Consider the following 25,741-nt stretch of genomic DNA (forward strand, 5'->3'; position numbering starts at 1 on the left):
ACATAAGCAAAAAGAAAGAAAGAAAGAAAGAAAGAAAGAAAGAAAGAAAGAAAGAAAGAAAGAAAGAAAGAAAGAAAGAAAGAAAGAAAGAAAGAAAAGAAAAAGCTGGAAGTGGCGCTGTGGCTCAAGTGGTAGAGCGCTAGCCTTGAGCTGAAGAGCTGAGGGACAGTGCCTGGGCCCAGAGTTCAGGCCCCACGACCAGACCTACCCCAAAAAATCATTTGACTAGTAGTTCCAATGATTTGGACTTAAGCTCTATCCACTTACATTAATGTGTATTCTTCTATGTCTGAGAGACAATTTTAGAGAGAAATACAGTAAAATTGCATTTTGTGCTAAAAGGTAATTGAAACTTAGGCCTTCCCTTGTATATTTTTCAGATCTGCTGTGTGTCAGTGGCTCATGCCTGTAATCCTAGCTACTCAGGAGGCTGAGATTTGAGGATCACAATTTAAACCACCCAAGACTAGAAAGTCCATGAGAATCTTATATCTGATTAATCATAAAAAAGCCCGAGTTGTAGCTACGGCTCATGTGATATAGAACCAATCTTGAGGGGAAAAGCCATGTGACAATACCTAGTCCTTGTGTTCAAGCCCCAGTATTGGTACAAGAAAAAAAATTTACATCCCTTGATATGATAAAAATTAATAACTTTGAAAAATGTAGATCATTTGCTATCCTAAGCAATGTGATGACTTGTTAGTCCCTTTCCCAGTTTTATAGAAATTCCAAATTATTAAGTGATTTCATAGAATTATTTCAGCAAATTCTTTCCTGGAAAACTAAAATTTTCTGCCACCACAATGAATAGCAAGTTGATCGGAGACATTTTGTTGTCACAATACATTTGAATGGGTTTTTTTTCCCTAGTTGGCTTTATCACAGATTTTCATTTAAATACATTAAATTTGTTTCACAAGCTATATAACAGCTTCTCCATAATGAAGAGGGCCAAATGCCACTTGAACTTCAAGTATACATTAGGAAAGCAAAACAAGGCAGGCAATTCTGTACTATACTCACTAAATATAAAATATAGATAAACACATTTTTCCATCTCAAACATGAGATGGAATTTCTTTTAGGTTTCATTTCTCTAATAGATATTTCAGAACCCATTGGTCTAAGTTTCATTTGCAGTTTTGATCTAACTGTCGCTTTGTATTGAGTTTATTCTGATAGGTAATGATATGATTTGGAGATGGATTTATAAAGCTTTTCCTTCCATTTGTCTGCTAAATGTGTCATAACTAATGGATTTGGCAGGCCTCCAATGACAGACTCATGTTTTAGTGAAATGCATTCACCCAAAGAGTACACAAGGATGTAAACAAAAGTATAATTACCTAATTCCTTTAAATATCTGATTTCTCCAAGTGTTCTGGTGTTAAAATAGACATAATCACTTAATTCATACTTTCCAGAGTCAACTGATATGTCCATATTATGTATCTTTTTAATAACTTTGAACACAGGATATTTAAGCCAGTGGCTTTCCAACTTTATGTGTATCTCCAATATGAATAATCTAATAATATATCTAGACTTATAGATCTATATGCTTGCTCCTTCTGTGTACAATGCTTGATGATTCTTTCAATTCACTTCACTTCACTCCATTTTTGCTATTCTAATCACACAGGCCAGAGTTGATTACTTGAAAAATCACTAGCTTGTGCTCAAAATAAATGAAAATATTCTTGTTTTGAATTCAGTGTTGAGAAACAATAATATGTGAGTATGCTGTTGATGAGTTATTCTTCTCTATCTATTTGTATTCAGAAGCCAGTGAAAGAGTTTTTAAAGTATTTCATAATCACTTTAATGCAAAAGTTAAAGTCAAGTTTCTTCAAATAAGTGTCATCAGTCTCTCACAATAGCATTGGTAATTAGACCAAGTATGAAAAGGAAAAAATAAATGGAGCTTTATGCATGTTGTCAAAGTGTAATTTTAATAGTTAAAAACAACACTTTCATGCAAAAATATGAACACGCAGCAAAGACTTATTTAGTCTACTAATGAAGGAAACATCAGGATGGCAAAAGATTGCTGTAGAGGACAGTGGACACTAGTGGTAACTGGTAAACTACATATATTACCATACATACATATTAGTAGACAATAATCAGATACATTTTGTAAGTTAAAAACAAAATAGACTGAAGCCCTACAGAAAAATAACATGGTAAGTCTCTATGGTTCTATTAGAAATCATTTTAATTGGCATATCTACTAGATGAAAATCATTTGCTATTTATCTCAAATTCATATATGATATAATCAATCCTAAATAGTAAGTCAAAGTTGTTTGTGTCTTCTATTAAATGGATATCCTTTAACATAGTACCAAGATTATCATTCTTAATAATTTCTTCGGAAATAATCAATCATAGGTATTATTTTGTCTTCAGTATCTAGTATTAGTGACTGATCCCTAACAGGTGTTTGAGGAATATCTATCTAGTAAAGAATTGCTAATTCACACAGGAAAGAAATGGATCTCTGATTTTCACAAAATTAAAAATACAGATACCAATAATTTATTGTACTCTTTCTTACATCGTGTAGCCTGGTAGGCCATGTATTAGTTTTGAAAGATCTTGTATGACAGTGTTATACAGTAGGTAGTATTTGGGGGCACTTTTGGTGAACTTTCTCCTGAATACAGCAATATTATCAGTTGAGTCCATTGAGAGCTATTCCAAAGCTCTCTTTATGTAATCAGTAGATTGAACTGGATCCCTGTGATGTTTTCTTTAAGAACTTGTTTGACTAATTTTTTAATGAGTAGGGTGGGGATTCAATGTAATTTACAAACACTAGTTAAAACTTACAACTGATTAAATGACTCATTAAATAAGATAACCTGCTTGGGAATAAGCAGCATTAGTGTGTACAAAAACTTTGAATGAAGGTAAAAATGGAAAGATATGTCATTTTTTGATAGAGTGACTAAACAGCATAAAAGTATAGGGAGTTTCAAACCTATATGCCTTTGTAATATCCAATTATGCAAAGTGATTCTAAAATCCATATAGAAAAATTAAGTAAGAATTCTCAGGTAGTTTTCAAAGGAGTATTAAGAAAGAATTACTATCATTAGCAGATATTAAATCTGTTTCATAATGTTCAAATAAACAGATTGTATTAAATGCTCATAAAGTCTATAAATGAACTCAATATATCTAAGACTGATATTTATGTTTCAAGGAAAATTCTGAGTAGTAAACCTTGGATTATTAAAGCAATAGAAATAAAGCTGTTGAACTAAATTGGTAAAGTCAATAACTCACATCTTACTACATTATCAAATACTTAAATATAAAATTTAAGCCATAAATGTTCTTACCGAAATCAGGATACTTCTATTTTATGTGATCTTGAAAGAAGCTAGTGTAAGCATGACTACTAACTAAGAACACAATGGAAGATTTGACTGTGTGACCAATTGCACACTATTGCAAGTGTGGTAATTGCACATGCAGACATCACATCAAGGAGAATTCATAAGAAACTAATAGAAGTTGCTAGAAACTCAAATGGTGGAATGGAAATTTTAACTATGTATTGTTTTGTTCTTTTTAACAGGAAGATATACCCAAAGGTAAAAACACACATGTAAGCATGAACAGCCTGGATTGATGACAAGGTAATCCAAATATAAAAGAGCACCTTCTTTCTTGGTATGCTGCTCTCTTTGATTTCACCTCCTAGTTTCCTCACACATAGTATAAGCCCTTCCTTACTTCTCAAAGTATATAATACAGCCTTTATTAACACATACAAACAAAGAAAGGAGAATATATCCACATTCTAACCATCCTAGACAGCTTGTATACTGTAAGGACCACAGATTGTATGGAAAAGACTTGCAGAATAAAATTCTAGAGAGGTGTGGTTGGGTCAGGCAAGAAGGGACTTTGTGATCTATGTCACAAAGTTGGATTTGATTTGTTGTAGGGAGTCATGGAAAGGTTGAAGTTCCCACTAGAATCCAGTGGAGTTGTCTGATATGTATTTAGAGGCAACTAAGTTAACTGATTGGATGGAAGAGGTAAGGAGGTGGTAATATCCGGGGCAACGGGGGCATCTATGTGGTGGAAATGAACTGCTTCCTATTCTGCATTAGATTACAGAGACACCTTCACAGATAATTTGAATTGTATTTCATTTCTCTCTCATCCCTTTTATGAGATGGTAAGTTAGCTAATTAGAACTGACTGTTTTTGCTGTGCACTAACAATGTGACAGAGCACTATTCTAACATGGATTTCTGTATTTTGTTTAATCCCAGCAACAACTTCCAAGCACAAATAACCTTGCTATCTTCATTTGGTGAATAAAAAATCTGTGAAAAAAAAGTTTACAAACAAGCTCAAGTGCATTCAATAAGAAAGGGACAGACTGTGAACCAGAAATTGGTCCAGAAATCATATACTTTCATTTGAGACTGAACTGGTTCTTCTTTTTTTTAAAAAAAATATTGTTAAGATGTTGTACAGAGGAGTTACAATTACACGAGTAAGGCAATGAGTACATTACATGTCAATCATTGTAAACTGGTTCTTCTTAAGCCAGGGCACCTGCAATGTCAACTTGAGGTCGTCTCTGACTCCTGTGACTCCGAGTTTTCACTCCATGATCACCCTGTTCCACAAACTGTCCTCCTAATGCAGTTCTTTCCTCACTGCATGTGTTCTTCTTATATTACAGTGTGGCTCCTTATTGATCATCTGTAGCATTTCCATCAAAATGGGAATCTATCCAATGGACCACAAACCAGGCTACACTAAAGCCACCAGTACTATCATGTTCTTTGCAGCATTGTTTAGCATAGCCAAGATATGGAATCAACCTAAATGTCCTTCAGTGGACAAATGGATCAAGAAAATATGATATATGCAAATGGAATTCTACTCATCCATCAGAAAGAATGATATTGTACCATTTGTAAGGAAAAACTTATATTAAGTGAAGTAAGCCAGAGCCAAAGAAAGATAGACTGGTTTCTTTCATTTGTGGTAAGTAGAATATTCCTATAAATCTACAAATAAACACACTAAATGACTAAAATAAATAAATAAAATAAAATAAATATGTATATATATATGCATACACAAACACACACACACTGGGACATATAAATTATGTATGACCCTAGTCATTAACATACAGAGGCCAAAGGAAGATATGCATAGGAGTGCTGGACAAAGACATATTATACATATTGTACATATTATATTATATACATATTATACATATTAATATATAAAATAATATTATATGAAATGAACTCCAAGTAAAGGAACCATGAGACATTTTTACTGGCTATTTTTGCTAATTTTGTTTTATATTTTTTTGTCTTGTATGTTTGTTTCTATTTGGGAGGGTAAGAGAGGACACATAAAAGGTTAGAACAAGGATGAACAAAGACAGCAATGATACTCACTAGACATTATGTGGAAAATGAACTGGAGTCTTGTGTGTGGGGACAAGAGGGAAAGACAAAGAGAGTGATGAAAGGAGAGACATGGCTCTAAAAGAATTTTATTCATTATCCATTACCTGGTTCATGGAACTGTAACCCCTCTGTATATCAACTCTATAATAAAAATAATAAATGAAAAGCACAATAAGAATAATATGTGACATGCAAATACTGAAATTTTTACTTCATATAAATTATTTATCCTATCTATAGAAAATTACTTTTCCTACTTCTTTAGCACTGGGTTTCAAGCAAAATTCCTTCCACCTTGTTTTACTGATTTTCAGGGGGAAAATGCAGACATTAATATCTCTGCTGGAACACCAAGACTACATATTATTGAGGTGTCTTATTAAAAGTGGCATTTTCATTAAAATCCCCTTCCTGGCTCTGGGAAGTTATGATGATGTATTATCTATTTCAAACAAACATGATACAGAGAGTGCCTAAGAGGTAATAGCACAGTTTAAGAAAAATTAAATATGATGGCTAGCCAAATGCAATTTGCACATTTGTAATTTTTTAGAGGCAAGTCATATATCTTATATAAAGAAAGAAAAAAGGAATGCACCTAAAGCATGGGTATAGAAAAAATTGCGTGCTCACAAAAAAAAAGAATCCAAAAAGCTGGATGAAATCCAGATTTTTTATTAGAGACATTCCTAAGGCAAAACCATAGGACTGTGAAATTACCTTTTATCTTTTTTTTTAGATAAAAAGAAAGTCACCTGTTGCCATTTATCATCTTGTCCCTGAGGTATAAAGTTATGCTCTCTCCCTCCTTCTGAGCCGCCTGTTGTGATGAGGGGCCTCTTGGCTGTAGTACATGGGTTAAGAACCAGGGTGTCAATGTCTGTAGGGGTAGAACTGATAGCTGCAATACATTGTTATTGACGATCTCTGTAACCCTGATTGATTATCTCACGTTTTATTTGGCCCTAAAGGGTATTTCAGGGATGTCGGTACCAATCTATACCCTCATCTTTCCAAAATATCCTCTATATATTCTCATATGGAAGTCTCTACATATTTGAATCACAATAAACAACCACAACAGCCCCCTTTATATTCCTTTTGCAGCACCCTGGTTCCATGATGTGTTTCAGAACTCTTGTCCCCATTTCCAGCTTCCAATTCTACTCATTATTCAAAGCCTACCTATGAAGCTTCTGTGCTGTGATAACTTGTTTTTACCTCCCCAATATTGCTCCAGGCTGGAAATCATCACATGCTTTGAGAAATTCTCCTAGTTGGTGATCCATAACTCATTGAAACACTTATCACTCACTACCTAGCAATCCATACACATGTGTGTTTTTTTAACCTCTCTGCTATAAGACAGTTTATTTGAAGGCAGTGACAAGACTTATTACTCTTTATATATATCTCGATACCTACCATAGCCTCATCTCTAGCTGGAATTTAATGTTCATTGTGTCAATGAATTAAAAATGGTTGTGTATGCTATTTTACTCAGCTGGAAGACAAGATGAAATAAGATCAGAGATGTGAAAGCACTAGAGAAGTGAAAAGTTTTCTTGCAATGAAAGGCCCCATGGCTAGAATACTACACAAGCACATTTGATAAGGGAGTGAAAATTCTTGCGGCTTATTCACAACTGTCAGCACTCTGAGGTGTGACTTGGCTACTAAGAAAATTCCTGGGCTATAAGTGTAGTTTCATGAAAAATTGAGATAACATGTTCAGAGACTATTGGAAGAAAGAAAATGCCCAAAATAACAGCTTTTTCAAGGCTGTCAAGGCATCTTAATTTGTTTTCATGCAGAGAGACTTGTCAAACTGCCACTAACAATCTTGCCTTCTCATTGTGAATTTTCAGTATGTATCATGCCAATTCCACTGACTTGGAAGTTAAAAATTTTTCACAGATTCTTCTATGGTGTGATTCTGTCTCTAATGGAAATTCAAAGAAATCAGAGATGGATTCCGAAATGTTGAAGTCTACTATGAAACTCAATTCCAGGTGTTGGGCCATAATAATTCTGCGAAGTCATCCATCTCTTCTTCTAGTTGGAAAAACTGATTACAGAGCTCAGAGCTCAGACCCTTGCTTCTGGATATATGACCTGAACCCTTGTAAACATCCTGGAGCTTATTTACAAATGCAGGATATCTGGCTCCACTTTACATTGGGTTAACAAGAGGATACATGCTACCATGATCATGAATGATTTATACAAGAGTCTGTGAGAGGCACTGCTCTAAGGCAGAGGATGGTCAATAGAGTTTTGGTACTTTCTGGATATTCAAAAGAACTTAAACAGACAGAAGCTAAAATCACACAATCCATTCCACTAAAATAATCTTTTGTAATACTAAGGTTTGAACTAAGTCCTTGTACTTGCTACATGAGCAATCTTTCACTTGAGCCACACCTTTAATTCCTTTCTTTTCTTTTTTTTCCACTTTGCAACTTTTGGATATAGTTTTGCATTTTTCCTAGGCAATCTGGACTGTGATCTTTCTACTTACCTTTCTAGCATAGCTATGATAATAGGTTTGTGCCAACATAACCAGCTTTTATGTTTGAGATTGGGATCATATTATTTTCAGCTGTCCTCAAACCATCATTCTCTCTAACTCTTATCTCCTAAGTAACTAGGATTATAGGCATGGTCCACCATTCACAACTAAAATAATTTTTAAAAAGTGACTTTATGAATTTCAACAATTAAAGCTGCTAAGATGGAAACAAAAAGAGAAATAAGCTTCTCCCTAGATATTGCTTATGAAAATAAATGTGAATGATTTTCATCCAAAATCTTGTCATCTGGATGTAGGATTATTGAAAGCATGTAAGAACTTGCTCAGACCATCCATATTAGTCATTAGACAAGCTAATTGATTGTTCTTTCCTAGTTAATAATTGCTAGCAGGTATAACATTACTGAAAAGCAAGATTAACCAATGACTGTAGAATATTAGTTCTATTGTAACTAGAGAGAAATGTTGTAAAATCTATATTTTCATAACATTCAGAAGTTCTAGATAGCCTCAGAAATAAATTTACAAGTTTCCTGTTTTTATCATTAAATGTAAGTCTGCTGTTCTTTTCTTTTTTTGTGAAAATACTGTACAGAGGGGTTAAAATTACATGGGCAAGATAATGAGTACATTTCTTATCAAGTAGCCTCCTCCTTTGTTTCCCCTTTCCTTCCCATCCTTCTCCCTCCCCCCCATCCTTCCCACCCCTTCCCCCCCACCCTGCACCAAAGTTGTAGTTCTTTTTCCACATAACGACTTGTATATCTCATTGTTGCAGTGGATCCACCCGTATCCCTATATAAATGATTTGTTTTTCCCCTTCCCCTCCACAAATTATACCGACATCAAATACAGTGAAAGCAGGGGTTATACTGTGGGGGAGGGACATACAAAGGAACAAAGAATCTAAAAACATAATGTAATTTGTAAAACTCAATCAAAGCAACAATATAATCAAAAAATATGTAACCAGCCAAAAGTACACAAAGAACTTATAAATGACAATTCAGTGAATTATATGTACTACATTGTTTGCATTTGTAAAGGACCATATATATGCCATTAAAATTATATACACTTTAGTCTGTACACAATATTTTTACCTAAATAGAATTCAAAAATCATGTGGTTACTTATTTGTTCATAATTAAGATATATTTATTGAGCTGTATACTCTATAAATTGTATATGTGATATACTATTGAAATTATATTAATTTTATGGGATTCTTTAGTTAAAGACAAGCTTAGTAACAGCCAAATATTCTGATTTCTGGAAAGCAAGACACTTACTATACTTGAATTAATGCTGCTTATATTAATGCATTTATTTTTTCTGGGTATTTCTTGTGCATTTGAAAAATTCCAACACAGAAACAATCTTTATGTTTCAATGGATTTTGACTTAAGAATGCAATAATATTTATTTGTCATCTGACAAGTATAACAAGCACTATTCAAGGCTTTAAGAATCCAGACAGTAAGATATTATCTTCTCTTTCAAGACTTTGGTCTTTAAGGACAAAGAGAGTCAAATAAATGCAAAATAAATCATTTTTACAACAGCAGTATAAACAGTGAAGAGCCATTCTTCATATAAGTAGTAGCAGAATTAGAGAATCCATTCTCTAGTTTGTTATCTCTTTTGGAGAAATCTGGACTTACTGGAAATAGTCATATGCATGAGTATTTATTTATTCATTCATTAATTTAATTTATTTATGCTGCTGCTGCTCTTGGGGCTTGAAAGCCCAGGCATGGTCCCTGAGCTTTTCTGCTCACAGGTAGTAATATACTACTTTGGCCACAGCTCCACTTCTGGATTGATGGTGGTTAATTTGAGATAAAAGTCTCTCAGATATTCTTGCTGAGGCTCAGGTGTCTGCAGCCCAAATAGCTAGAATTATAGGCATAAGCCATCAGCACATGGACTTTTGAAAAGGTGATTTCAGGAGTTTGAACTCAAGGCCTCATAATTGCTAGGGAGCTACTGTACTACTCAGCTATGCTTCCAGCCATTCGTTATATTTTGTCCCAGTCCTGTTGTCTCAATATCCCCCAGTATATCATAATCTGCCTATTTTATGTTTCTAGTCATAACAGGGGAGATTAGTGTGTGCCCCATTAACCAACTTCTTATTTTGAGCTATAATCTTGTGAACTTGCCTGTCTGGTCCAGACTGGTTCCATAATATCATCCTGAACTTAGCTTCACACATAGCTAGGATGAACAGGTATGCTCCATCACACCTACTGGTTGAGAAAGGGTTTTGTGTATATTCCTCAATTGATCTTGATCAATAATATCCAAATCTTATCATTGCTAGTAGCTAAGATTACAGACATATAATCACAAGTGTCAGATGAAAACATGATTATGTGTCTTGTGTATTTGTGTCCTCCCTGCCAAAAATGCCTTTTTGAAGGTTTTTTACAGAGCAAGGGAAATGAGGAAAGCAGGATATAAAGAGAAAAGGTAAGTAAGAATGTGTTCTCTGGTGAAGACAGATTACAATCTTCTTTCAGAGAAGACTCTTAATTTGGTTCCCCCTGAAACAAGAAGCCATGTGAACTTGTTATCAGTTAGTTCTGAGTTGTAGGGGAAGCAAGCATATTGTGAGCAGGAGCCATAAGTGTCTCTCCAAGTAGGTTCACAGAAGTAGGGCAGGACTACACTTCCAGTATAGGAGATGGTATAGAGTATAGAGATGCAGAAATATTACATTTCTATTCCCATGTGTTATGATCCCAGGAGGTACAAAGAAGAAACAGTTCCAACAGCTCTTAAGTATAGAAATTTGTTTGTGTCATATTAACAGGCTAAACCCAGAGGACACATTTTCTGTTTGTTATCAATCAGTAGCAAACTAGCACATCTAGTATGGTTTGCATGTGCATGACAAGAACTATTTTCAATTTATATACGCTGAATCCACAGGGCATTTCCCCACTGAGATAATGATCAAAATGTATTTCTTATTATGAAGCAAAAATAGCTCTATGACATTGCTATAGTTAAAATTGTCAAACTCAGTGAGATTTAACTTACTGGAAACCTTAATATGTGCCTCAAGTTATGCTTAGGTTAGATACATTTTTAAATATTTAGATTTTTATGCCTTAATAGAGTCCCAAAGCAATTAAGTAATGGTTAATGGGTCAAATTCTTTTAGAAACCTTATCAATCCATAAAAATACCTAATATTAGATGGATATGCTCATTGTGTGCGAAGCATGGAGCTAAGTCCTTTCCATTTGTTTTCTGATAATGTCTTTTTCTGGGTACCATATTGACTCCACTTTATCACTGAAGGCTCAGGGTTTATAGGAGCTGCTCTTTTAGCTGGACACATTCAACTAGTGCACAGAAAGGGCAAGATTCATACTCAGTTCTGCTGGATTCTAAAACTGGCCTGTTAGTCACTATGCTATACTGTTCTAATGAAAACACAGGGGCTGGATTTCAAGAACTGTGCATATATATATATATATATATATATATATATATATATATATATATATGCACATATGTATGTGTAGATATATAGTTATCCTAAAGGTGGAAATCTACAGAGAGGTTACACTTACATGTCAGTTACTGAGTACATTTCTTTTGGAACAAGATCACACCTTCTTTCACTCTCTCCCAGTATTTCCCTTCTATACCCACCCACAAGCTGTGTAGTTCATTTTCAACATAGTTTTTAGTGAGTATTGCTGATGCATTTATTCACCTTTTGTCCCACCTTTTTTGCACCCCCAAATGCTCCCAAAGACAGGTAAAATAACAAGACAAAGGTAAAGGAAAACAAAAATAATCACAAAGAGGAAAAGCCTCTTGTTTCCTTTCCTGGAGTTCATTTTATATGATCATATACACAAAGCTATTGAGCCTTTGTGAGTCTCTCCTAGGAATATCCTCCTTTGGTCTCCCTGTATAAATGCCTTAGAGACCTATATAATTTATCATGTCTCAGTGTATTTGCTTTTCTTTTATGATTCAATACGTTTACTTGTAGATTTATAGACACATTCTAGTTACCACAAATGAGGGAAGCCGTGGAACTTATGTTCTTTTGGGTCTGGTTTACTTCACTTATAAATTTTTCCAAGTCTTTTCATTTCTAAAGAAAGACTGGATAAATGCAATTGCATCTAATTGAAGAGTTTCTGCATGGCAAGGACATAGCTAAGAAGATAAAGAGAAAGCCAACAGAATGGGAGAAAATCTTTACTAGCTATATACAAGACAAAAACAGAGCTCAAAAAATTAGTCCTCCCAAGAACAAACCCTCAGAGAAAACAAAAATCCAATTAATAAATGGGCTAAACACTTAAAGAGAGACTTCTCAGAAGAAGTAAGAATAGCCAATAAACATATGAAGAAATGTTCAACATCTCTGGTGGTAAAAGAGATACAAATGAAAACAACATTGAGATTCCACCTCATCCCAGTTAGAAAACAAAAGTAAAAAATGCTGTTGGAGATACGGCTGAAAGAAAATGCTACTACACTGTTGGCAGGAATGCAGTATGGAGGTTACTCAAAAGACTAAACATAGAGCTTCCTTATGACCCGGCAATTTTTCTCCGGGGCATTTATCCAGTTGACCACTAGGCTACACTAAAGCTACCAGCTGCCATGTTCATTGCAGCATTACCTGACATAAGTAAGATAGGGAATTAACCCAGATGCCCTCTCTCTCTCTCCCTCCCCCCCCCTCTTTAGTGCTGAATTGGAGATAAGAGTCTTATTGACTTCCTGTTAAGGTTGGCTTTGAACTGAGATCCTCAGATCTCAGTCTGCTGAGTACCTAGGATTGCAAGCACCTGACATAAATTTCATTCTTCATAAATTCATCATCACTGTTTTTTCCCAGGGTCCCCAAACACTACCGACTGAAAGCTCTCTATTGTAAGTTTTCAGTTCAAGTTCTAGAGAGGACTTGCTTAGACAAACATATTCTTTTCCAGAATCTACTCTTTTGTGTTTGTCTTCTTTAAAGTAACATTTGAAGTTTACTAAGGCATAATCAATTAAAATGTTCAGCTTTGTGATTATCTTTGTTATTTTTCCAACTTTTCATTAGCTTCAATTAGTGGTACAATGGGGTTTCAATTTGACACATCCAAATATGCCTGTGAAGTCTCTTGATCAGACTCTCTCCATCACTTTCCTTTATCTTTTCTGCCTGCTTTCCCATTAAATCTCAATATGCTTCATTATTTCTTTTTCATACATGTACATAAGGAATTTTGACCATATTTGCTTGCTCTCATCATGTCTGCCATGAATACCTTGGATTTTGTATATTTTTCTTTTTTTTTCTGTCGGTCATGGGTCTTGAACTCTGGGCCTGGGTGCTGTCCCTGCGCTCTTCAGCTCAAGGCAAGCACTCTACCGCTTGAGCCACAGCACCACTTCCGTTTTTCTAGTGGTTAATTGGAGATAAGAGTCTCATGCACTTTTCTGCCCAGGCTGGCTTTGAACCGTGATCCTCAGATCTCATCCTCCTCAGTAGCTAGTAGTAGGCATGAACCACTGGCACCCGGCTATTTTTCTAATCTCAATTATAAACCTTTTTCTCACTTGCATGCTTTGAATGGAGTATATTCTCCATCATATCCTTATCAATTTACTGGGTACTTATTGATTTGATTAAAAATTTCCCTCAAAGACAATCATACCCTATATAAAGGTCATTCAGGCTACATTAGTTCCTTTGGAAATACTAGGTAAAAAGGAGTATAAAAACATTTCAGAACACTGATACTTTAGTTGCTCTTAAGGAAGGCTGTGTTAGAACAAGCACATACCTTTCTCTTAGCATTTTTAACTACACTGAATATGATTTATTTGCTAAAATGATGAAAAAATAGAATTCATGAAAGTTAAATCATAGATGAATCAATTGCTAACAGAAGCAGGAATAAAGCAGAACTTCAGTTCTTTCCACTACATTACCACACAGCTTAAGGATTGCAGTTATACTAATGGGTTCTCTTTCCTTCTGATGCTAGAAGGTGAATCCGGTTTTCTTATATATAAAATGAGCACAGATGTTAACAATTTATAGGCTATTTAAAAATGTGCAGATGATCTATATGAGGTACTTGATTAGTACTTGTCATACAGAATAAGACCCCAAAAATTTCTAGGAAAAAATAGTACTTTCTTAAAATGCAATTTGTAAATATTTGTGTAATTGTCATATACAAAATTTTTAATATAGAAATAATGTATTGAAATTTGGCATGTATTGAATGCAAATGAGGCAAACCATTGCATTACTCTCAAGATAATCCTTCACATATATATATATATATATATATATATATTTTTTTTTTTTTTGTCAGTCATGGGGCTTGTTCTCTGGGCCTGGGCACTGTGCTTCAGCTCTTCAGCTCAGGGCACTTGCTCTACCACTTGAGCCACAGCACCACTTCCAGTTTTCTGGTGGTTAAGTGGAGATAAGAGTCTCATGACCTTTCCTGCCCATGCTGGCTTTGAACCAAGATCCTCAGATCTCAGCCTCTTGAGTAGCTAGGATTACAGGCATGAGCCACTGGCATCAAGCTTAATAATCCTTTTTAGAAAACTTGTTGCTGTCTAGAATTTTAACTAGATATTAAATAAGATCTTCAATATACAGAGAACATTATCAATTTTGAATAATACAGTGACTTGACCAAATGGACATTTTAGCCCTTTGCCCTCATTTACAGGAAGATAAATAGAAGACCTTCCTTTTTTTCTAATGGAATCAAATTGAGTTCTCTATTACTAAATATTGTCAATTTCCATGGTTAGGGATTATAAAGTAGAAGATAGTTCAAATGAGATTTTCAAATGAATTAGTTTCCTGCCTGACACATTTGGTGACAAGAAAAAATAAATAGTAGAGCCTGATTTGTTTAAGCTCACATTGCTGAGATTAATGGTATAATTACTTGCTCTTATAGCACAAAAGAGGGAAGAATAATATACAATACAACCTAACTTTACAACTGAGCACTTTGTCATTTGTATTTAACTGCCTTTGTTTATCCTAATATTTTTTCTTTTTTAAGAAAATAATTAGTTATTTATTTAATTATCTTTAAGTAATTATACAAAGGAGTTGCCATTTAATAAAATAGTTTATGACAATGCATCTTGATTGTCAACTCTTTCAAAATTCTCACCCACCAACCCATCCCCTTCCTACCCTTCCCTCATTCTTCTTACTTTAGTAGGATATACATTGAATTCTTGAGTACATTCTCCTCTTCTTCTCTTCCTCCTTTCCCATATTTTTTACTTAAGTTATTAACATAATATATGGGAAAAATTAGACCATGAATAAAGATAATTTTTTTAAAACAACCAATATATGTTTCCATATATGCATTATTCTTTGGAGAAAACTCTACAACTCTTGTCACATAAATGTAATTTTATTTAGAAAGTATTTCTTACTCTTTTTAATTATTGAGGATGGCATCTTGATTCATACCCTACAGGAAATCAACTTGTGTTTCTGTTTGGCTTTGTTTGGTTTTCCCAGGCCTGACTGACTCTAAAACATTTCAGGTGATAGAATGTTTCAATTCTTACCAACTATTCTTTAACATATACAAGAAAGATTTATTTTTCAGGGCATTTATGAGGCTACAATAGTTTGAAATTTAAAATACATGAACGCAATTGATCACTCTTTTCATTAATTTTCATTCTTTCAATGAGTCTTTATGGAATATCTATTTTATATCATACTTGTCAATTAGTAGTTTTGGAATAACTTATATGTCCAGCTTCCAGGAATTTTATTGTCTAATTAAAACTTAGTTCTGAAACCAGTCTGGCTGAAAATGTACTAGGTGCTATCAGGCAACACAAAATATTGGAGGAATAGAAAGAAGTAAAGACCTAATTTTTCTTCCCATTTTATAAACAAACAACATGTTCTAACTTCCATCACCAAGCCAAAATGTGATCTTTTATGATGAACATAAAAGAGGTAATGAGAAGAAAAATCTAATTTTTTTCTATTGCTTTCGGGATTCATTGTTTTATGTATCAGAATTTCTGTCATGCAAAAGAGTTAGACTAATAATATCTCTAGAAGCCTGTAAATTTAAAATAAGATTGGAAGTAAATTTCAAGTCATCTTGGAATGCTTATTTGTGGCAAATTCTTACAATGTGCTTTGCTTTTAAGTTTATGAACCAGCTGAAGATGTGTCAAATGTTAGTTATTTAACTCACAGGAGTTTTGGTAGGATTTACTGGAAAATTGGTTAGATAATACCAAGTAGCTTTATTTTCTTCCTGAAACTCTTGTTTCATGGTTGATCATGCTGTTTGGTATTTTTTTTCACTGTACATTCTGTTCTGAAAAGATAATATGATTACAAGAACAAAGTCTGAATACCTCATATTACCAGGATAAGGTTATGGCTTAATTTAATTATAGTAATTTACAGCCCCATTGCACAAAGTTGTTAAAAATGTGCTGCTTACAATGGGGCAGTAGGTTGATACAAACTAACAATGTACATTTAAACTAAACTACCTCATTAAATTTTAGGATGCCATTATTCCTTGTCTTATTATTACTCTAAATACAGTATGTAGCTTCTGTGATTCACGCAGAGTAATTCATGACAAATTAATTTTGATGCATGCTGCATTAATCATACTTTTCTCATATTTCAAGTAATGGGCAGTATAACATACATGGCGGTAACATTAACTTGAGAGTATTTCCTGTGTATTATCTGCCATCGTCACTAACACAGAGAATATAAACAAATATCCCTCTGAATAAAACTCTTGAGAAACAAGAAAGCACAATCACTTGGCTTTCCAGGTTTATACTTGAAAAATATGAAAGTTATTGCAATGTTGAGGGAAGACAGCTAAAGGGCATGATCTTAAGCAAAGTCTGACTACTCTACGAGCTTGAGTAAGCACATTCTGTTTGACCTAATGTTTTTGAAATCAATTATTTCCCAAGTTCCTGCATGGTCCTTATATTCCAAAACTCCACAATTTTTCACTCCATAAAAGCAATCTTTCATTCCTTCTAAATATGAATCAAACAATAGATATGGAAGATAATTATTTCTGATATAGAATACTGGTGTTTTTCTATTACAAAATGGCACTATAGTACAGCTGACTGGGGTGGCTCACACCATAATCTCAGTAATCTCAGGAGGATCTCATTTTGGGAACAGACTGGGAAAAAGTGGGATCTTAACAAATAAGCCAAATATGATGATGCCTATCTGTTACGTAGGAGAATGATGAACTAATGAGGTAGCTAGGGTAAAAATCATGAAATCCAATCTGAAAAGTAACCTGAAAAAGAATGGAGATATGGTGGTTTTGGTAGGGTGCTGTTTATTCTAGAGAACAAGGTTCTGAACACAAACTTTAGTACTCCCCAAAATAGTTTGTTATTTTATATTATATAGAAATAATTAACAGTTACTACTGTGAGAGCTAGAAAATGAGCAAATCACTCTTAAAATAGTTATTGCTCATGCACTTGTCACATGGCCTACAACTCTCATATTAGTCCTCCGTTTTTAAGATACCATATCATTTCAAAAGATTTATATATTAAAATTTCTAGTAAATTAAACTACTAGAATTTTAGAAGGATGAAATTTAAATAGTTCAATCATTCTCTAAAATGACTCTTTTCTTTGACTGCATAGTTGAATCCCTAAAATCAGATAAAAAGCTTTTCAAATAAGAGTCTAGTTTCCTTTCCTTGTATGGAAATTTTGTTCATGCTTCAAAGAGATGTTTATAAGTAAGAAGACTACAAACTTCTATGTAGAGACACTGAAGGACAAGGTTACTGGAAGTAGGGAATCAAAACACTCTAAGATTCTGACTTATAAGACAGAAAATCTACACAAAAATTGATCATTTCAATCTATGGATGAATGCCTTGATATAGATTTGGTATAATCACAACAAAATATCAATGATAACTAGAAAAATATAACCTGAAATTTTGCATGGAATCAAAAATCCCTTGAATATGCACACTTGTCCTGAGCAAAAAAGTAAACAAAAGCCACTACATGACAAAAGTTAAAGTTGTAATATGAAAGTGTTATAATTAAAACAGCCTGAAGTCGACATAAATAGAGACATGTTTTCTAAAGGAATAGAATAAAGGGCCTAGAACTCATACAGCTATAGCAACTGAGTTTTGACAGAGATGCTAACATGTTTTAGAGAAAGGACTTTTTTTTAAATAAACGGGGCAGAAGAATGAAAGGGTACCTTTATCATCATCAGTTACAAAAGAAAGTCAGCCAAGTGCATTGAAGACTTAAATGTAAAATGTAATTCTATGAAACTCCTTGAGAAAATTTAGTTCAAATAATTTAGGATGGACAAGGACTTTTTGGACAAGACCATAAAAGCACAGGATACAAAAGCAAATACAGACAGATAAGATTGTTTTACCTATAAATTCCTCTTCCTAACAAAAGAAAAAACTAGAAAAATGAAGATACAATATACACAGTGAAGGAAAACATTGGTAAGCAATACATTTGATATAGGGATATTTCTAGAATATATATATAAGTAAAAGAAAGTTTTAATTGCACAAGCAACAGAAATAATCTAGGTTGAAATGAAGAATTAATCTGAAGAAGCATTTCTAGATAGAAGATATACAAAACCCAAAAAATATTTAAAAATACTCAACTTCACTAATCACCTAGGACATAATACATAGCAAATTTCACAATCAAATAAGAATGCCTGTTGTCCAAACAAAACAAAAAAAACGAAGAGTAATGGTGATGTTTTATATAAGAGACTTTTGCACACTGCCAGAGGGAGTGTATATTAGTACTGAAATTCTGGAAAACAGTATGGATATTTCTCAATTAAAATTAGGACCACCTTGTGATTCAGCAGTCCCACTACTGTGTGTGTGTATGTCCGTGTAAAATGAAATTTATCAGTTGGAAAGACATTTACACCTGTTTGCAGTAGCCCCATTTACAATAATCAAAAAAGTAGAAATTATCTATCACCTAATGAAAAATTCAGTTAATTGAAAACATGTAGAACAGTGCAATCTCTTCAGTTATAAAAGTGATGGGAGCCTGTTGATCATGACAACATGGGTAACAAGCATCCTGATAAGGATGCTACATGTATTAACTCAGGTGAAGACAAGTGCACATGACCTCCCTCATACACAGAATACAAGAAGGTTTAACTCATAGAACCTCACAGTAGAATAATGGTGAGCACATGGTGATTACCCAAGGCCATGGAGATCAGTGGAGATGAGAAGAATGGGGAAAGACTGCGTAACGTTCCAATCAGGCAAGAATAAGAAGCTCTGCTATGATCTTGCACAGGAGGGTGACTACAGAGACAATGTAGTAGGTTTCATAAAAGGAAAATAAAAATGGTAAATGTTTTCACGATAGAAAGTGATATTTATCTTTATTTAAACCTTGAACAATGTACTATGTACCAGAACACCATAAACTACCCCCAAAATATGTATAATTTTTGTTTGATGTATCAGCTAAAAATACACAAAGTTTGTGAAAGAATTCAAGTTGAATTCAGAAGACTTACAGATAAAAGAGCAGAATAAATGACTATGATATGATTTCCCCCTCAGCTTTATTAAAGAAATTCACACATTTGACTCATAGTCAAATTCGTTGTCTATCAATGACTGTACTTATTATTGTGAGTTTTAAAAATCTCAACCAAAGGGGCTGGGAAGGTGGCTCAGTGGTAGAGTGCTTGCCTTGCATGCATGAGGCCCTGGGTTCCATTCCTCAGCACCACATAAGCAAAAAAAGAAAAGCTGGAAGTGGTGCTGTGGCTCAAGTGGTAGAGTGCTAGCCTTGAGCTGAAGAACTGAGGGACAGCGCCAGGCCCAGAGTTCAGGCCCCACGACTGGACCCCCAAAAAAAAAAACTGTAAAAAAAAACTCAACCAAGTTGTGTTCATATCTATCTCACTGGATGGGTCCACAAATGAGGAACTTTGGTGTCAAGTTAAAGATATTGTTCAAGCCAAATGCTTTATTCTATAGAAGGAGACTTCAGTAAGTTGACATTGAGTGTCTTGATGCTGACAGGTACATCTTCATTTGGGAAGAGCTCAGTATCCATCACAGGCCAGAAAATCATTTCAGAAATGGTCCTGAGGAAACTCTCACCAGGTCTCACTACTCTGATGTATTCCATATAGATTGTTAAGCTTAGTAGAAACAAAATATATAACCACACTAAGATTCATGAAATATTATTATTATTAATTATTATGATTATTATTTTGGTTGTGGGGCTTGAACTCTGGGCATGGCGCTGTTCCTTAGCATTTCAGCTCATGGCTAGTGCTCTACCACGTAAGTCACAGCAACACTTCTAGCTTTCTGCTGGTTTAATGGCTTTGAACCACAATCATCAGATCTCAGCCTCCTGAGTAGATAGGGTTACAGGCGTGACCCACCAGCACCTGACTATATTTTATATAACAAAACAATGCATTTTAAATGAGTTATGTGTAACCAAATTATATTTTATTAGAATTGTAGTGCATGGTGATCCCCCTTCTCTCTACTATCTCATAGTAAATTGTCTCCTTTGAGAATTATCTCTTGTAATTAAGAATGGGACATGAAGTCAGGTTGCTCTTCTCAACTTTAGCAAGAATATAATCACTTAGATGATTCACTGAAGAGATTATTGGACTACACTTAAGAATTGCTGACTCAGTAAGAGGGGAGGGGAGAATGGTATTTTTAGGAAAGTTCAAGTGAAGATGTAATAATCCTTGGACCATCTGAGAATTATGATTGCAGTAGTCAAAAGAGGAATGAGAGTAATAGCAGCTCGGGGTATCAGAGTTACTTTTAATGTCCAGCTCAGGCCATGACTGAAAGATAAAATCTTGTCCTGAACCTCTACCCACAGTGTGCACACATATGGGTGTCTGTGTAATGTTACAGACTTTGGATATTTGCTTCTACATGCCTCTGCACTGAAGCTTGGTTGCTTCCCAGCTAGTGGCAGCACTGGGAGCTCGTACTTAGAAGGTTAAGACTTAGCTGCAAGAAAATCACTTCCATTCTCTTTCTCTTTCTCTCTCTCTCTCTGTCTTTCTCTCTCTATCTCTCTCTCTCTCTGTCTCTGTCTCTGCCTCTCTTTCTCTCTCTTTCTGCTTCATGGATGCCGTAAGATGAGCAGACTCCTATCCTACAATACATGTTCCTGCTACCATGATAATCAGCCATATGATAGGCTCAATGTCCACTGAGCCAATCATGAGCATTCTCCGTCAGCCAACAGATATCTTTGCTCCTTTCAGTTAGCTCTCTCAGGTGTTTTGTCCCAGTGACTAGTAGTTGAGTCCATATCCTATGGAGCATTGTTATGCCCTCCTTTGTTTTTCTCCAACCATCCCTTCCCTCCCTACCTCCCATTACCTTGCTCATGTAACTATAACCCCTCTGAACAGTATCTTTACAATAAAAAATATATATTAAGGGAAAAAACAAGTTGTTGACTAATATGGATCTATGCTATGCAAATTTATTTATATGTGCATGTGTGTTTGTATAAATGTATATGAATCATACATTTACAGAAATATGTGTATTATCTACGGAAAATCTTGCCTCAATATATTTTTATACACAAATACAAAATTTTTGTCTTGGTGGTTTTACCACTCTGTCTTAAAAATCCAAAGGGAACTGGGGAAGCAGGCATGATATTGCCAAGATTATACAATTAGAGAAAGAAAACAACGGAACTTTAATCCAAGTTTCTTTTCTAATCCAAGTTTTTTGACAGCCACAAAAAAATCACTTTTCTTATTGTTACATATGGCATTCCTAAGGGATCAATAGTTTGTATTTTCTACCATCAGAAAGGGAATATAAATGTAAAATTTCTGAATAAGGGATAAAGAAAACTGATTAATAAAACTCTTTTAAAAAACTATTGAATTTAGGGCCCAAATTATAATTATGAATCACTCAAGCTAAATATATATCTATAAAATATCTTCCTTTGAAAATAGTGGGTTATACAGGACAGTATATTGGAAACAAACTTTACAACTTCAGGCAGTATGGGGTAGGGAGTGTGGGAGGTGGGGGAGGGAAGGGATAGTAGGACCACAACAAGGAAGGGAAGGGGTAACAATGACTGACAAGTAATGTACTGAATACCTTACTCATGTAACTGTAACCCCTCTGTACAGCATCTTTACAATAAAAGAAAAGAAAAAAGAATATGGTGGGTTAACTTGTCCTTGAGTAAACTTGAGTCTACTTATAGTCCATAAGTAGAATTAAGCCAAAAGATTCTCCTTGATTTCTGGTTCAAAGTATCAATTCAGTCAATCCATGGTGTTTAGAATGAACTTGAAAAAAATAAATATTATAGATTAAAAGCATCTAATGATTCTAAATTGGAATTATCCCTATTCAAATTTTCTGAGCCCTAAGTTTACATAACCAATTCTCCCCAGAGTTTTATACAGTGAATTCATGGGTGCCCAGAATGTTCCTGAAACAGAAATACTTTGGATATGTAGAATTTTTTGAGGAGCAATTTAATCACATTTATATTTTTCTCTTAAAGTTTTCCATGATTGAAACATTTCTGAAACATACTACTCTCTCCTTTGAAAACAAAGAAACAAATCAGAGATATTGTTCAAGCTGTGAGCAAGTGATCTTATCCTGTCTTACTTTATGTTAAGTTCCTGGCTTGACTACCTGACATAAACTTGCTATATATAACCCATGCTAAAATGCTTAGCTCATGAAGATTTCACAGAACAATAACTATGTTTTACTATGAGTATTGAATACAGAATTTAGTAATGCTTCATTATCTAACTTCAGTTGATTTACACTTTTAATTTTTTAAATTTATTTTTATTTTCATTTTTCCAGTTGGGGTGCTTGACCTCTGGGCCTGGATGCTGTCCCTGAGTTCTTCAGCTGAAGGCAAGTGCTCTACCAGCTCTATCACTTGAGCCACAGCACTACTTCGGTTTTCTGGTGGTTAATTGGAGATGAGTCTCACGGACTCTAGTGCCCAGGCTGGTACTAACCGTGATCTTTAGATCTCAGGCCCTGAATAGCTAGGATCACAAACATGAGCCACCGGTGCCGGGTACGTTTCTAATATTTTATAAAATCCCTTTTTTAGGTTTGTATAAATTTTTTGTGTGTTAATTTTTTGGAGATTCTGAGGAATCAAGATTCTCATGTGACTTTCACATGTGTCTTTGTATAGATTTAAAAACAAATTTTGCGAACTATGAACAAACTACAGAAACCACATTCTGATTTGTCTTCTTCATATTTCAATTTTATTTCTCTTGTTCTACTACAAGATAATTTTTTCTAGTTTTGAACAAGTTTAAAGTGGCCTCTCTTTTTTCCAGGTCTGTAGTAAAGAGCAAAATGTTTTAAACATATTTATCTGTATTTCCATTAAACACATAAAGATATAAAGAAATGTGTTAGTATTCAGAGCTTGAAAGTTGAGTCATTATATCTTATTCCTACTATTCTGATTTGTTCTTCAATCTATATTGATTGTTTTATGAGTCATGTCCCACATTTTCTGGATGTGACTATTTCTTAGTGAAATGTATGTCAAAGATGCAAGACAAATTTTCTTTACCTCTTATTCTTTCATGTTTATGGCATATGGAACAAGATTGGCAAAAAATATCACACATCAAAACAATAGCATTTTACACTAATGTTATAATTATGGGTTTGTTAGTATAGTTGGTTTAAAGAGTGAAGCTTAAACTTAAGTATTAAAAATTTAAGGAAAAAAAGTCTTCTCCTAAAGATGTAACACAGTTAAAAAAAAAGTTCTCCCAGGTTTACACAGTGGAGAACATACAACTTCTGTGGCATATACCTGCCCTATACCTGGCTTAATTCATGACTGTATTTTAAAAGGCAGTGAGTGTCACAGCTAACGTGATAGAGCATAATCTATGAACAAGAAAGGTTAGGGATGGCGTGAAACCCTGAATTCAAGCCCTAATGATGGCAATAAATGAATGAAGGAATAAATAAATAAATAAAATGTTAAGATTTCAAAAAACCTTTTCATGAAGTTTGATAATATAGTATACTTTGTGGCCTAAATTACAATACTGATAAAAGTCTCTAACAGACATTTGGAAAATGAAATGAAGACCAGTACATGTATCAGCAGGCTGATTGTGATAATACTGTCATTTTAGCCACATAAAAGTGAATTGCAAATGTCTATGTGATAATGGCATATGGTGATATGTAAGAGAATATCTGTGTTTATAGAATAAAGTAATTTTAGAACTAAAAATTATCCTTCCTTGATTCTTTCAAAATAAAGAATCTGGGACCTAGTGGTATTTCAAGGTTCATTTAATGTCAGCTCAAAGATAAGAGTAACAATTTCTTCTTTGTATATCAGAGTATTTTCATAATCCCTAGTTCTTTGAAATGGTCACCATATAAAAAACATATTCTTTGAAGTGGACACCATAAAAAACCTCAGTAGGTAGCTCTACTCTCTCAGGAAATTTGTTACTAATATAGCTTAATTAACACATCTTTTTATGGCAGTGTCCCTATTTCTTTGCTGGATTCTTCATTGCACAATGGAGGAGAACAAAGCATGAAAGTCGAGATTTGAGTCTAGACTTTTAGAATAACGATATCTTCTTCCATATAAACACTGGTATAATAAGAGTTTATTACATCTATGAAACACTCCATGTCCTGCCTTTGGGCTATACATAGACTTTTCTTTGGTATGAAAAAGTCTTATTATTTTACTTGATCATTAACAGATGAATGTAAAGATTCATTTTTATTACTGATTTTCAGAAATTTGTTATTGCAAATAATTTCACACCATATAAAGTAATGTTATGTATTATAGATTTTATTATCATGACAACAAATCCTAAGTGGAAGCATGACAAAGGAATCTTAATCATAAAAAGTCTAAAGAGTCAGGTACTGTGGTGGCTCACATCTGTAGGATCATTTCTTGAAAGGCAGAAATTAGAGGGATGATAGTTTGAGGCCAACTAAGGTGAAAAAAAAAGCATTCATGGGATTCTCCACCACCAGCAGGAGCTGCACACATACTGTATACTTGTAATTTCAGCTACAGTGGTAAAGATTGCAGTTTTAGGATAGCCTGGCCAAAAAGAAATAAAAAAGCTCTGGAGATCCCCAATCTCAACAGAAAAACCTGTTTGTCTTAGTGTAAGCCTTTCATTCCAAATATGGTGGGAAGTTTAAATATGAGATCACAGTTCATGTCAGCCTGGGGGAAGAAAGTAAGACCCTTTTTCAAAAATAAGTATGTTAGGTGAAATGAACCCCAAGATAAGTATTTAAATGTTTTTTTTTCTTTCTTGAGATTGTTTCTAATATACTTATAAGATGATTTCTTTGCTGCTTTTTATGTCCCTCCCCACGGTATAACCCCTGTTTTCATTGTATTGGATGTTGGTATAATTTGTGGAGGGGAAGGGCAAAAACAAATCATTTAAATAGGGATACAGATACAGGTGGACCCATCGCAACAATGAGATGTACAAGTCGTTATGTCAAAAAACGAACTTTACAACTTTGGCAGGGGAAGGGGGGGCGGAGATGAGAAGGGATGGGAAGGGGAAACAAAGGAGGAAGCAACAAAGCTTGATAAGAAATG

At 34.3% G+C, this 25,741-nt stretch overlaps 1 protein-coding gene across 1 annotated transcript in view; it reads right to left on the bottom strand.

Moving 5' to 3' along the window:
* Nkain2 (Na+/K+ transporting ATPase interacting 2) overlaps nucleotides 1-25,741 on the bottom strand; it is a 701,515-nt gene that overhangs the window by 122,783 nt on the left and 552,991 nt on the right. The window lies entirely within an intron of this gene.

This window comes from Dipodomys ordii, unplaced genomic scaffold (assembly GCF_000151885.1).
Source record: "Dipodomys ordii isolate 6190 unplaced genomic scaffold, Dord_2.0 Scaffold204, whole genome shotgun sequence".
NCBI lineage: Eukaryota > Metazoa > Chordata > Mammalia > Rodentia > Heteromyidae > Dipodomys > Dipodomys ordii.